The sequence below is a fragment of the Colossoma macropomum genome, unplaced genomic scaffold (genome assembly GCF_904425465.1).
Source record: "Colossoma macropomum unplaced genomic scaffold, Colossoma_macropomum, whole genome shotgun sequence".
Taxonomy (NCBI): domain Eukaryota; kingdom Metazoa; phylum Chordata; class Actinopteri; order Characiformes; family Serrasalmidae; genus Colossoma; species Colossoma macropomum.
Genome location: NW_023494804.1, coordinates 31,191,735 through 31,204,083, shown reverse-complemented (window position 1 = coordinate 31,204,083; position 12,349 = coordinate 31,191,735). Strand labels below are relative to the sequence as shown.

The window sequence follows — 12,349 nt, the reverse complement described above, 5'->3', positions numbered from 1 at the left end:
TGACTAACGTAACTCTCAACCCATTCAGGGTGTCTTACGACAGGGGGAAAACCTAAATCTGCAGCGCACTGGGTCCTCAGGACTAAGCCCACAGCTGTACTAGATGCGCCTCCAGCCACTCAGCTTATCTGAAACCAATTTGATGGCTTGCTTTGAAATAATTTGGGTTTGAATTGATTGTGAGGTCGAATCCCAAAAGGCTCCTTCTTAGACATCCAGTGCACTGTTTGGATGTTCAGACTATTATTTGTAATGACCTAAGAAGTGCACTATATAGGAAACATGGACCTATTTGAGGTTCAGCCTAAACTACAGGAGGAAAGTCCATCTCTAGGCACCACCAAGCAGAGAGGTTATTGGGTTCACCTCTGCTTATTAGTCAAGCGCATTCATAAACAGGTCATATTTGCTCATAATAGATGAATGAAAGTCACAGGAGGCATAAATTAAAAACTAATAAAATAATACATGGGACATCCTCATAACGGCAGCCCACCTGCGACAGTCACAGACTGACGCGACTTCTAAAAACCGCAATGCTCCCTATATGTGGCTTACATTACAAGAGGAACTCCACCATTTTTTTAAATTTCTACCTGATTAAATTGTTAACATGTCAACAAAATCAGAGAGGGTTGGTGTAAAATACTTTGTTTTAGAGAAACTTGCCGAGTCAGAATTTTTCACAGTGGTGGTGATAGGAACCAGACGTCCACCTTTAAAAGCTCCCTCCCAGAAAGCTAGTATGTAAAACGGTTATGAATATTTAGCCTGATGTCTGAGACATTGTTTGACAGTAGCTTTGTGATAAAGGCGTGGCCTAAAATGTATCTTAATCCATTTATTTTAATCTACTCATGGTTGAGGGACACATGAACAGTGTTCTAGGGCAAAGCAGTTCCCAAAGAAAAGACAGACCATTGCTTAAATCATCACCACCTTGAAGACACATGTAGGCTCACTGGTGGTCTGCATTTGTGTTGTAGACATCAAGACCCCTGGTTCCCATATATCAGGACACCTGGTTCCTATATAGCACCAAAAAGGTTCTGCTATAATGTCAAGCTTATAACAACAGAAGAACTCTTTTTGTTCCTATATAGAACCATTTTCAAAAAGGTTAAGCATGAAATGGTTCTATACAGAACTCATCTTCCTACATAGAACCTTTACCTTTACATTCTTAAAAAAGATGTTTCTTCAAGGGTTGTTTAGTAAAGGGAATGGTTCTATTTAGAACCATGAGTTCCATATAGAATCATTTCATGCTTAAATGGTTCTCTGCATGGTGAAAAAGTTCTTCAGACTGATGCAGAGTGTGTTGAAAATGGTTCTATATAGCACTAAAAAGGGTTTTGCTATTATTGTGATGTCAAGCTTGTAACAATAGAAGAACCCTTTTTTGGTGCTATACAGACCCATTTTTCAACATATTCTCCATCAATCTGAAGACCTTTTTCACCATGCCAAAGAACATGTTAAGCATGAAATGATTCTATATAGAGCTAGAACCATTCCTCAAACTCTTGAAGAACCATCTTTTTTAAGAATGTGCAGGTTATGGTTCTATGTAGGAAGATGAGGTTCTGCAATCACTGTGATGTCAAGCTTGTAACAAAAGAAGAACCCTTTTTGGTGCTATATAGAACCATTTTCAAAAAGGTTCCGCACAGAACCATGTACAACACATTCTCCATGAATCTGAAGATTATATACATCAGGACGCCTGGCTCCCATACATCAGGACGCCTGGTTCCTATATATCAGGACCCCAGGTTCCCATATATCAGGACGCCTGGTTCCCATATATCAGGACGCCTGGTTCCTGTATATCAGGATGCCTGGTTCCCATACATCAGGACGCCTGGCTCCCATACATCAGGACTCCTGGTTCCTATATATCAGGACGCCTGGTTCCCATATATTAGGACGCCTGGTTCCCATATATCAGGACACCTGGTTCCTATATATCAGGATGCCTGGTTCCTATATATCAGGATGCCTGGTTCCCATATATCAGGACCCCAGGTTCCCATATATCAGGACGCCTGGTTCCTATATATCAGGACGGTTCCTATATATCAGGACGCCTGGTTCCCATATATCAGGACGCCTGGTTCCCATATATCAGGACGCCTGGTTCCTATACATCAGGATGCCTTGTTCCCATATCAGGATGCCTGGTTCCCATATATCAGGACCCCTGGTTCCCATATATCAGGACCCCTGGTTCCTATATATCAGGATGCCTGGTTCCCATATATCAGGACGCCTGGTTCCCATATATCAAGACGCCTGGTTCCTATACATCAGGATGCCTTGTTCCCATATATCAGGACCCCTGGTTCCCATACATCAGGTTGCCTGGTTCCCATATATCAGGTTGCCTGGTTCCTATATATCAGGACGCCTGGTTCCTATATATCAGGATGCCTGGTTCCCATATATCAGTACGCCTGGTTCCTATATATCAGGATGCCTGGTTCCCATATATCAGTACACCTGGTTCCTATATATCAGGACGCCTGGTTCCCATATATCAGGATGCCTGGTTCCCATATATCAGTACACCTGGTTCCTATATATCAGGACGCCTGGTTCCCATATATCAGGATGCCTGGTTCCCATATATCAGGACGCCTGGTTCCCATATATCAGGACGCCTGGTTCCTATACATCAGGATACCTTGTTCCCATATCAGGATGCCTGGTTCCCATATATCAGGACGCCTGGTTCCCATATATCAGGACCCTGGTTCCTATATATCAGGATGCCTGGTTCCCATATATCAGTACACCTGGTTCCTATATATCAGGACGCCTGGTTCCCATATATCAGGACGCCTGGTTCCCATATATCAGGATGCCTGGTTCCCATCACCACCACTGTAAAGAAACCAATGTTGTGAAGTTTCCCTACAAACCATTTCACATCAAATCTCAACCACACTTTGAAAAATTGGTGGAATTCCCCTTTAACTTATCTTCAGCCTTTCTTACTTCTTTTAACCTTGAATTCCAGGTCATGGCGTTCGTGTGTATTAATTGCAGCCTTTGCTAAGTACTATAGAGGTGAGCAGTAGCCTATAGCTTGCTATAACGTTCGCTCTCATAGGCGACCCAAAGCGCCCGGCCGGCCGCCTCAGCCGAGGCAGAGAGGAACAAACGGGTATTTCGGCGATTAACCATGTGTTTCTTATTGAACTATACTTTACCTTTACACTATACGTTTTTCAGACGCCTGAAAAGAAACCGTGTCCACTCACGCCAAGTTCACGCACGACAGTGCCTCTACCTGAGCCGCGGCTCTGCCTGTCTGAACGGCTGAACGCAGCATCCTCAGCGCAGGCAGTCTTACTCCAGCTCCTCCTTCGCAGGCTCTTAGCTCAGGGAAACACTTATTCACTATAATGGCAGTAACGGCAGGCAGCATTATTCAAGAGTGACTCATAACTTTTATTAATTCATCATAGCCTACAGGAGCGTGAATGAGGCTGCTTTTCATTGAGCGTCTCTGTATCGACTCAAAAAGCGCAGAGACAAAACCGTGACATCCACACACCACACACAGCCCCGCTGATCTTCCTCTGAACGGATCGATATCGCACCTCTGCTCCCTCGTCACTGGTGTTAAACAGGCTACGTGGCCGGTCTACAGGCTGCCTGAGCCTTTATCTTTCGGAGCAGATCTCAAAAAGACGCCAGGATGAATGGAGCTGGTCCTCCAGCCTTCCGCTGCGCAGGAACGCATGAATGGGGACGTTTGCAGTCAACGCATTCAGAGCTAAACCGCTGCGCGCTCTGGTAATGGTCAGGATAAAAGCCACTGAAACAGCATCTGCCCTTCACTTACACTCATCTATCTGCCCGTAGCTCCTCCGCTCCGCCGTGGCGCATCCGCTGCGTCCCCTCCACCAAAATCCCTACGCGGCTGTGCTTCCAGCGCGCTCCCGGTGAGGAAGAGATCCAGAGGAAAAATCCGCACTGATCTCGGGTTCTTTCCAGACTGCTTTCACTCAGGAACTGTCTAACAGACCACGGCTTGCCTTATAGCCCGTCTGTCAGGTGGAGACGGGCTCCTCCGAGATTCCTCCCCAAAGCAGAAGAAGCACCGCGTCCACTTTCCACAAGGATGAGGCAGAACCAGCAGCAGGCACCTCCGTATAACGGCTCCCACAGCATCTAATCCAGTCAGGACAGAAAGCCGAGTGACCACACGCCATCTCACCGAGTGAAATCCGACCCCGCCGCCGCGTTATGTTTTTTCCGCACCCGTATTCCGACAAGCCCCGGCCGTATCTCGCGAGCTGCGCTACAATTGGCTGATAGTATTCGGCTTCTCGCGCTCTGATTGGCTGATAGGTCAGACCCACTAGGCGCACCGCTAATGAGAATGAACCACTAACCAATGCTAGCGCAGGAGGCGGAATACGGGTGGGAAATAAAACCCGAACGCAGCCCAGCCTCCTTCTCATTTGAATTGCTAATATGTTCGACACGTGGGGAGCTACTCACAAAAAGGGGGGGAGCAGGGGAGCAGGGAGAAAAAGGGGGAGAAAGGAGTGGTTCTGGTAGGCTTTGGTGCCACCATGCTCTGCCTCAGAGAACTGGTTTGCAGAGACAAAGAGCCGGAAGGAGGCTGGTGGTTCTGGTGTCCAAGCTGGTGAAATGAATACAAAAGCAGAGCTTTGTGTAAATTATTATATTACTGTAACAGATCATCGTTTGGAGAACCGAGCAGACATTGTTGTTAGGTGTGTGTAGGCTTGTGTACTGAAATGAATATTTTATGGTTCTTCAAGGGTTGTTTAGTAAAGGGAATGGTTCTATTTAGAACCATGAGTCCTATATAGAACCATTTTATGCTTAAATAATTCTCTGCATGGTGAAATGGGTCTTCGCATTGATGGAGAATGTGTTGACAATGGTTCTATATAGCACCAAAAAGGGTTCTGCTATTATTACAATGTCAAGCTTGTAACAAAAGAAGAACTCTATTTGTTCTTATATAGAACCATTTTCAAAAAGGTTCTGTATAGAACTATTTAAGCAAGAAATCTAGTCTATATAGAACTCATGTTTCTACATAGAACCATTATCTTTACATTCTTAAAAAAAGATTAAAAAAAAGGTTCTTTAGTAAAGGTAATGGTTCTATTGAGAACCATGAGTCCTACATAGAATCATTTCATGCTTAAATGGTTCTTCGCATGGTGAAAAGGTTCTTAAGATTGATGGAGATTGTACTGAAATGCTTCTATACAGCAACAAAAAGGGTTCTGCTATTATTAGGATGTCAGGCTTGTAAGAATGGAAAAACACTTTTTGTTGCTATTTAGAACCATTTTCTGTATAGAACCATATACAACACATTCTCCATCAGTCTGAAGAATGGTTTCACCAGGCAAAGAGCCATTTAAGCATGAAATGGTTCTAAATAGAACTCATGGTTCTACATAGAACAGTTCCCTTTACATTCTTAAAAATATGGTTCTTCAAGGGTTCTTTAGTAAAGAGAATGGTTCTATATAGAACCATGAGTTCTATATAGAACTATTTTTTGCTTAAATAATTCTTTGCATGGTGAAATGGTTCTTCAGATTGATGGAGAATGTGTTGAAAATGGTTCTACAAAGCACTAGAATGGATTCTGCTTTTATTGAAATGTGAAGCTTGTAACAATAGAACAACCCTTTTTTGTTCTTACATAGAACCATTTTCAAAAAAGGTTCTGTATAGAACCATTTAAGCAAGAAATCTAGTCCATACAGAGGTCACGTTTCTACATAGAACCATTACCTTTACATTCTTAAAAAAGTTGGTTCTTCAAAGGTTCTTTAGTAAAGGGAATGGTTCTATTTAGGACCGTGAGTCCTACATAGAATCATTTCATGCTTGAATTATTCTTTGCATGGTGAAAAGGTTCTTAAGATTGATAGAGAATGTACTGATGGTTCTATATGGCACCTGTTAGTAGGATGTCAGGCTTGTATGAATAAAAGAACCCTTTTTGTTGCTACTTAGAACCATTTTCAAAAAGATTCTGTATAGAACCATATACAACACATTCTCCACCAATCTGAAGAATGATTCCACCGAGCAAAGAGCCATTTAAGCATGAAATGGTTCTAAATAGAACTCATGGCTCTACATAGAACCATTCCCTTTGCATTCTTGAAAAAGATGGTTCTTCAAGAGTTCTTTAGTAAAGAGAATGGTTCTAGCTCTATATAGAACCATTTCATGGTTAAGTGGTTGTTTGCATGGTGAAAACGTTCTTCAGATTGATGGAGAATGAGTTGTATATGGTTCTATATAGAACCTTTTTGAAAGGATCTATGTAGAACCATATACATATATGACATCAAGATCACATTTTCCATCAGTCTGAAGAACCGTTTCACCAGGCAATGATTTATTTAAGCATCAAATAGTTCTAAATAGAACTCATGGTTCTACATAGAATGATTTCCTTTACATTTTTTAAAAAGAGGATGCTTCAAGAGTTCTTTGTTTAAAGGAATTGTTCTATTTAGAACTGTAAATTTCATGCACAAAAGGTTCTCTGCATGGTAAAATTGTTCTTCAGATTGATGGAGAATGTGATGAAAATGGTTCTGTATAGCACTAAAATGGTTGTGCTATTATCACAGTAGCAAGCTTCTAACAATAGAAGAACACGTTTTGGTCCTACAGAGAACTCTTTTCAAAAAGGTTCTATATAGAACCACATACAACACATTCTCCATCAATCTGAAGAACCATTTCACCATGCAAAGAACCATTTAAGCTATTTAGAACTCATGGTTTTACATTCTTAAAAAAGATGTTTCTTCAATGGTTCTTTTGTAAAGGAAATGGTTCTATTTAGAACCATGAGTTCTATTATACAGACCCTTGTCACACTTCTTTGTATGGTGAAAAGGTTCTTCAGATTATGGAGAAAGTGTTGTATATGGATACATATAGGAACTTTTTGTAAGGTTCTGTATTAAACAATACACATATATGATGTCAAGCTTGTAACAATAGAAGAACCCTTTTGGTGCTTTATACAGCACATTCTCCATCAGTCTGAAGGACCTTTTCATCATGCAGTGAATCATTTAAGCATGAAATAGTTCTATACAGACTCAGGGCTCTAAATAGAACCTTTCCCTTGATTGAAGAACCCATTAAGAACCATCTTTGTTTGATAGTGTACTAAAGAACCCTTGAGGAATCATCCTTTTTAAGAGTGCAGGTTTGGGTATGATGATATACACTGCTGTGTTTTGGGCGTCTTACAGTGTGAGCTAATATAGTATTTACTCATCAGTGGGGTCAGTACATCCCAGTGTAATAGTATAGTATAGTAGTATAGTATCTGTGTCTACAGGGTTGAGCTCGGTTTACATCCTTTTAATGTTGCTGTAAACTGAAATGATGGACTGCGAGAAGCAGGGAGGGTCTTTGTGACCAAGAGAGCCTTAGAGCTTGGACACACACCACTGCCTGAGTGTGCTGGCGCACCAGGAGCATCAGCAGGACAACAGGGCCATTAATCAACCTGGATTTTAGGTCAACAATATACTGCCGTCGCTGGGCCATAACGTGCAGAGAGTGGATTGCCCGCATGCAAGGCTGTGAAATAGTCCTAAGGAGGAGGAGAACGGCAATATTTTTCTGTTTACGTTCACACAGGCGGCGGTGACGTAGCTCGGGCGTCTTCATGCAGGATATGAAAGATGATATATGCCTGAAAATGGGGAGTGGAATGGGTTCTAGTACATGTGCATCCTTTTTATTTAAGGCATCATTTTGTTGTGAGAGGAGTGCACCAAAGAGATTACGCTACACATTCTTAAATGTTAGCAGATGGAGTAATTGTGTCACTCCTGTTCTCCACACAGCTCCAGACTGATTCCCACAGTGGGTCTGGAAATGTATGGCTGGGACCCATTTGGCTCATATACTTTACATTTCAGCCCCGCTCTGATCTTATCTCCCCCCCATTGTGATCTAACTGCACTCCTCAGCGACTGGCAGTGGTGGACAGTAACGATGTAAATGTAATTCATTACTGTACTTAAGTAGTTTTTTTAGTGTATCTACTTTATTAAAGTTTTTCCATTTTGGTGACTTTTTACTTTAACTCCACTACATTTCAAAGCCAAATATCTCACTTTTTACTCCACTACATTATGAGAAATCTGTCGTTCCTTTTGGTTTATGTGTGTATAAAATCATAACATGTCAAAACTAAGGAAGCGCAAAGCAAGAACACCAATCAGGGCACAGCGCTCACTTTGTTTTGAGCTTGTTTTGACCTGTTGGTCATACCGACCCAGTGCAGCACACAGCTCAACATCAGTGCAGCAGCGTAAAATTTTGGGAGAGTCTATTCAACATAAATGATGAACTAACCTAACTTTGTGTAAATAGACCACAATATAGAAATATGTACACATATGCAGTTGTGACTGACGTGTCTTTTTTCTGAATTTATACAAACACATTTCATTTTATAGTAAATTTGTTTTTGCTAGTTTATGTTTATGAACAGAGACCTACAGATGCAGTTTGGTAAAGGAAACTCATTTGTGAGTTTAAAGCAAATTTTTATTAAACTTAAACTTGTTTAAATTTAAACTAATTTTTATTTAAACTAAGTTGCAAATAAATCTTAAACTGAAACTTTGCTTGTTTGTAAAAAGTGATTTCAGAGCCACTCAGTTCTACCTGATGGAAACTGTTTGCCTTCAGTGTTTTGTGCTTATGATAATTTTAATAGACATCAGCGTCACTAATTAATGACATTCTATTAAAAGACTGGTTTACCAAGAGAGACACTGGAGTATTTTCACCTAAAATGAGTTAATGAAGTGAGTCTTGTTACAAAAATGATAATAGGACATCAGAGCCATAATTAATCTTTGATACTTTCACTTTCGATACTTAAGTACATTTGAAGGAAATACTTTTGTACTTTTACTCAAGTGGAGGTCTAAAGGGAGGAACTTCTCCTTTTACTGGAGTAATATTTTACCTTGGGTGTCTCTACTTTAACTCAAGTGCATGGTTTGTGTACTTCGTCCACCACTGCCAACTGGAGCAAGTCTTCATACAGGTCACAACTGTGGTCTGAGGCCTTCTTTTTTAATGGCCGGTTATCTGTCTTTCTAGACCAGTTGTAAATTAAGACTCGGTCGCTGTGAGGTCATTTGGTTCTCCCTCATTTGGAGTTAATGGGGGTTCTCGTCTGTGGTGCAAGAACCATTTGCACGGGGCGAGTCCAACATTTTTAATGGACTTTTCACGAGCTTGGATGAAGCTGAGTCATGCATCGTGATGTTTGATTGGGCAATACAGTGAGACCAATATAGTCAAAAATTCATTCACTGCAAAATCATGAGTGACACCATAATTGTGATTTATTTGTCAATGAAAATAACCACAAAGACGCAAAAACGATTTTGGTGGAAAGAAGGCCAGAGCAGCGCTGCCGCATTTCAGAAAATCATTCTTCCCAGCATGAAGGATCTCAGCTGAGACGGATATTGTTTTCAGTACCCTTTTATAATATCAGTGCATCTTCTGGTGCGGTCCCGTTCAGGCAGGTGTCTGCTCCCCCTTTATCTGATTCATACTTCCTTCCACTGAAAGGCAGGAATGAGGTCACTCTGTGTTTCTGAGAAGGGAAAGGGTGTTCATTTCCACCACAAACATATCTACAGTTCCAAATCTCAGTCTGGCCCTGCACAAGCAACAGAGGCAGCAGTCCATCAGTCAACCGGTCAGTCAGTCTTTATTTATACTGCAACTTTTGTACAAACAATTGTAATTCAAAGTGCTTTACAGATTGACATACAATTAAGACAAAGACCCAGTTATAAGAAATGATATGGAGGATAAAATCAAAAATAAATAAGAATAGAATGAGGGAAAAAAGCTAATAGGAAATCAAGAAAACTACACCAAAAGATAAAAAGACTGAAAAAGAAAAGCAAAAATGAATGGCCAAGACTGTGGAGAGGCTGAAAAAGAGTCATAAGCACATTATACATTATGATTATGGTTAAAAAAGGTAAGTCTTTTGGTTGTGTTTATGCCCACAGTGGCAAAGATAACATTATGAATATGTTCAGGGGATGAAGATGAATTGGCTTCTGCCACACAAAATCTGAAAACCACCACTGATTCATTTAATTTCCAGTCATAATAGTCATTAAATACACGTTATTCATTTCTCAGCATCAGGGGGAAAAGCAGAGAACTTACACCGATCAGGCATAACATTCTGACCACCTCCTTGTTTCTACGCTCATTGTCCATTTTATCAGCTCCACTTACTATATAGGTGCACTTTGTAGTTCTACAGTTACAGACTGTAGTCCATCTGTTTCTCTGATACTTTGTTAGCCCCCTTTTACCCTGTTCTTCAGTGGTCAGGACCCCCATGGACCCTCACAGAGCAGGTACTATTTGGGTGGTGGGTCATTCTCAGCACTGCAGTAACACTGACGTGGTGGTGGTGTGTTAGTGTGTGTTGGACTGATCTGAGTGGATCAGACACAGCAGTTCCAAAGAGTACCTGCCCACTATAATGCCATTTCTTCTTTTTACCCCTACCCCTGGTTTTTGAGTGTCACCCTAACCCCTTGGAACTGAGTTACAAATTAAAAAAAAATAATAAAAAGAGCATCACTTCATTAACAGCTACCAGCGCTGCTCTGTAGGCGACCCTGCCAGTCTGCAGTGACAGCAGAGGAGGGTAAAGTTCAGCTCCTCACTGCTGGGCTTTAGTTACATTTAGGGCATCATGTGCCTTCAAAGAGGGGGCAATTATTTATCATCACCCCCCCTAATTCTTCAGTGATACGAAGCTGAAGTCAGATATTCACCAGCTTCTTGTTTGAATTTTCCCGTTCCACCTTAAATGGTGCAGCAGTTACATTCTGGCGCTTCAGGCGTCAGAACTGCTGGACTGTTTAAGGTGGAATGTGAAAATTCAAACAAGAAGCTGGTGAATATCTGACTTCAGCTTCGTATCACTGAAGAATTAGGGGAGGGTGATAATAAATAATTGTCTTTTACCCTCCCTTTTATGCTTGTTATGAAAAAACGACCATAATACATTGAAATGACATTAACTTAAGATAAAACAATGGTTATCGTAATTTTTTAACAGAGAAAATTCTCACATTTGTGGGTTTCTTGGCCATCTTGCCTGTTTTTCTTTTTTCCTCATATCACTCTGTTTGGAGAGTCTCTGAAAAACCTCCGTTTGGAGGGTCATGTAGCTCTAACACTTCGCCCTACCCCTGTACCTCAACAAAAATCAGGACACCCTACCCCAGACATGAACGTGCAAAACAGGGGGCTAAGGGCTGAGTGGTAGGGGCGAGGGGTGAAATGGGATTGGGCCTTAATCAATGTTTTACAAACTGCACTGCACTAAATCTAATTAAACGGGCCTAATTATGGTCATTTTTCAATGAAACATAGTTAGTCAGTGTTCTTGAAGTACTGACGATATCCATGATATGCTCAGGAAAGCATACCGTGACATAATTTATCACAATAATGATAAAATGTCGTCATGTTGCCCACCCTTAGCAAAGAGAGATGCTTTTTTCTAACGTCAATCACGGCTGTGGCTGAAACCGAAGCTTGTGTGTTGCGACAGCTGCAAACACACAGCTCTCAGTGCTCTACAGGCTCCAACCCAGGCTGGATCTCTCTGCACTTGAAAGAAAGCTGTGCTGCTTACAAAGAAATCAGTCACTACAGTGACTTTAGAGTAATGACCCATATTAGATCATCTGATGTCATCATCAAAGGTCAAAGGGACCCTCATACACTCAGCCTCTCCCAGGACACCTTCAGTAGACGACGACTCAGTTCAGGACCTTCATAAGGATGAGATAAACGTGTCAAATGATTTCACCGCGCATAGAACCATTTAACTATGAAATGGTTCTAAATAGAACTCATGGGTCTACATAGAACCATTTCCTTTACGTTCTTTAGTACAAGAGGTTCTGCTATTATTACAAAGTCAAGCTTGTAACAAAAGAAGAACTCTTTTTGTGCCTATGTAGAACCATTTTTTAAAAAGGTTAAGCATGAAATGGTTCTATATAGAGCTCATGTTTCTACATAGAACCATTAGCTTTACATTCTTAAAAAAGATGGTTCTTCAAGGGTTCTTTAGTAAAGAGAATGGTTCTAGCTCTATATGGAACCATATGCTTATTTGGATCTTTGCATGATGGAGAATGAGTTGTATATGGTTCTATATAGAACCTTTTTGAAAGGATCTATGTAGGACCATACATATATATGATATCAAGCTTGTAATAATAGA

At 41.1% G+C, this 12,349-nt stretch overlaps 1 protein-coding gene across 1 annotated transcript in view; it reads right to left on the bottom strand.

Annotated features, from left to right (window-relative positions):
• The window catches only part of dchs1b (dachsous cadherin-related 1b), a 185,654-nt gene extending 181,453 nt beyond the window's left edge, over window positions 1-4,201 (bottom strand). The window contains 1 exon segment of the mRNA XM_036594360.1: window positions 3,854-4,201. The gene's annotated coding sequence lies outside the window, so the exon portion shown is untranslated.
• Between the last annotated feature and the right edge of the window lie 8,148 nt (window positions 4,202-12,349).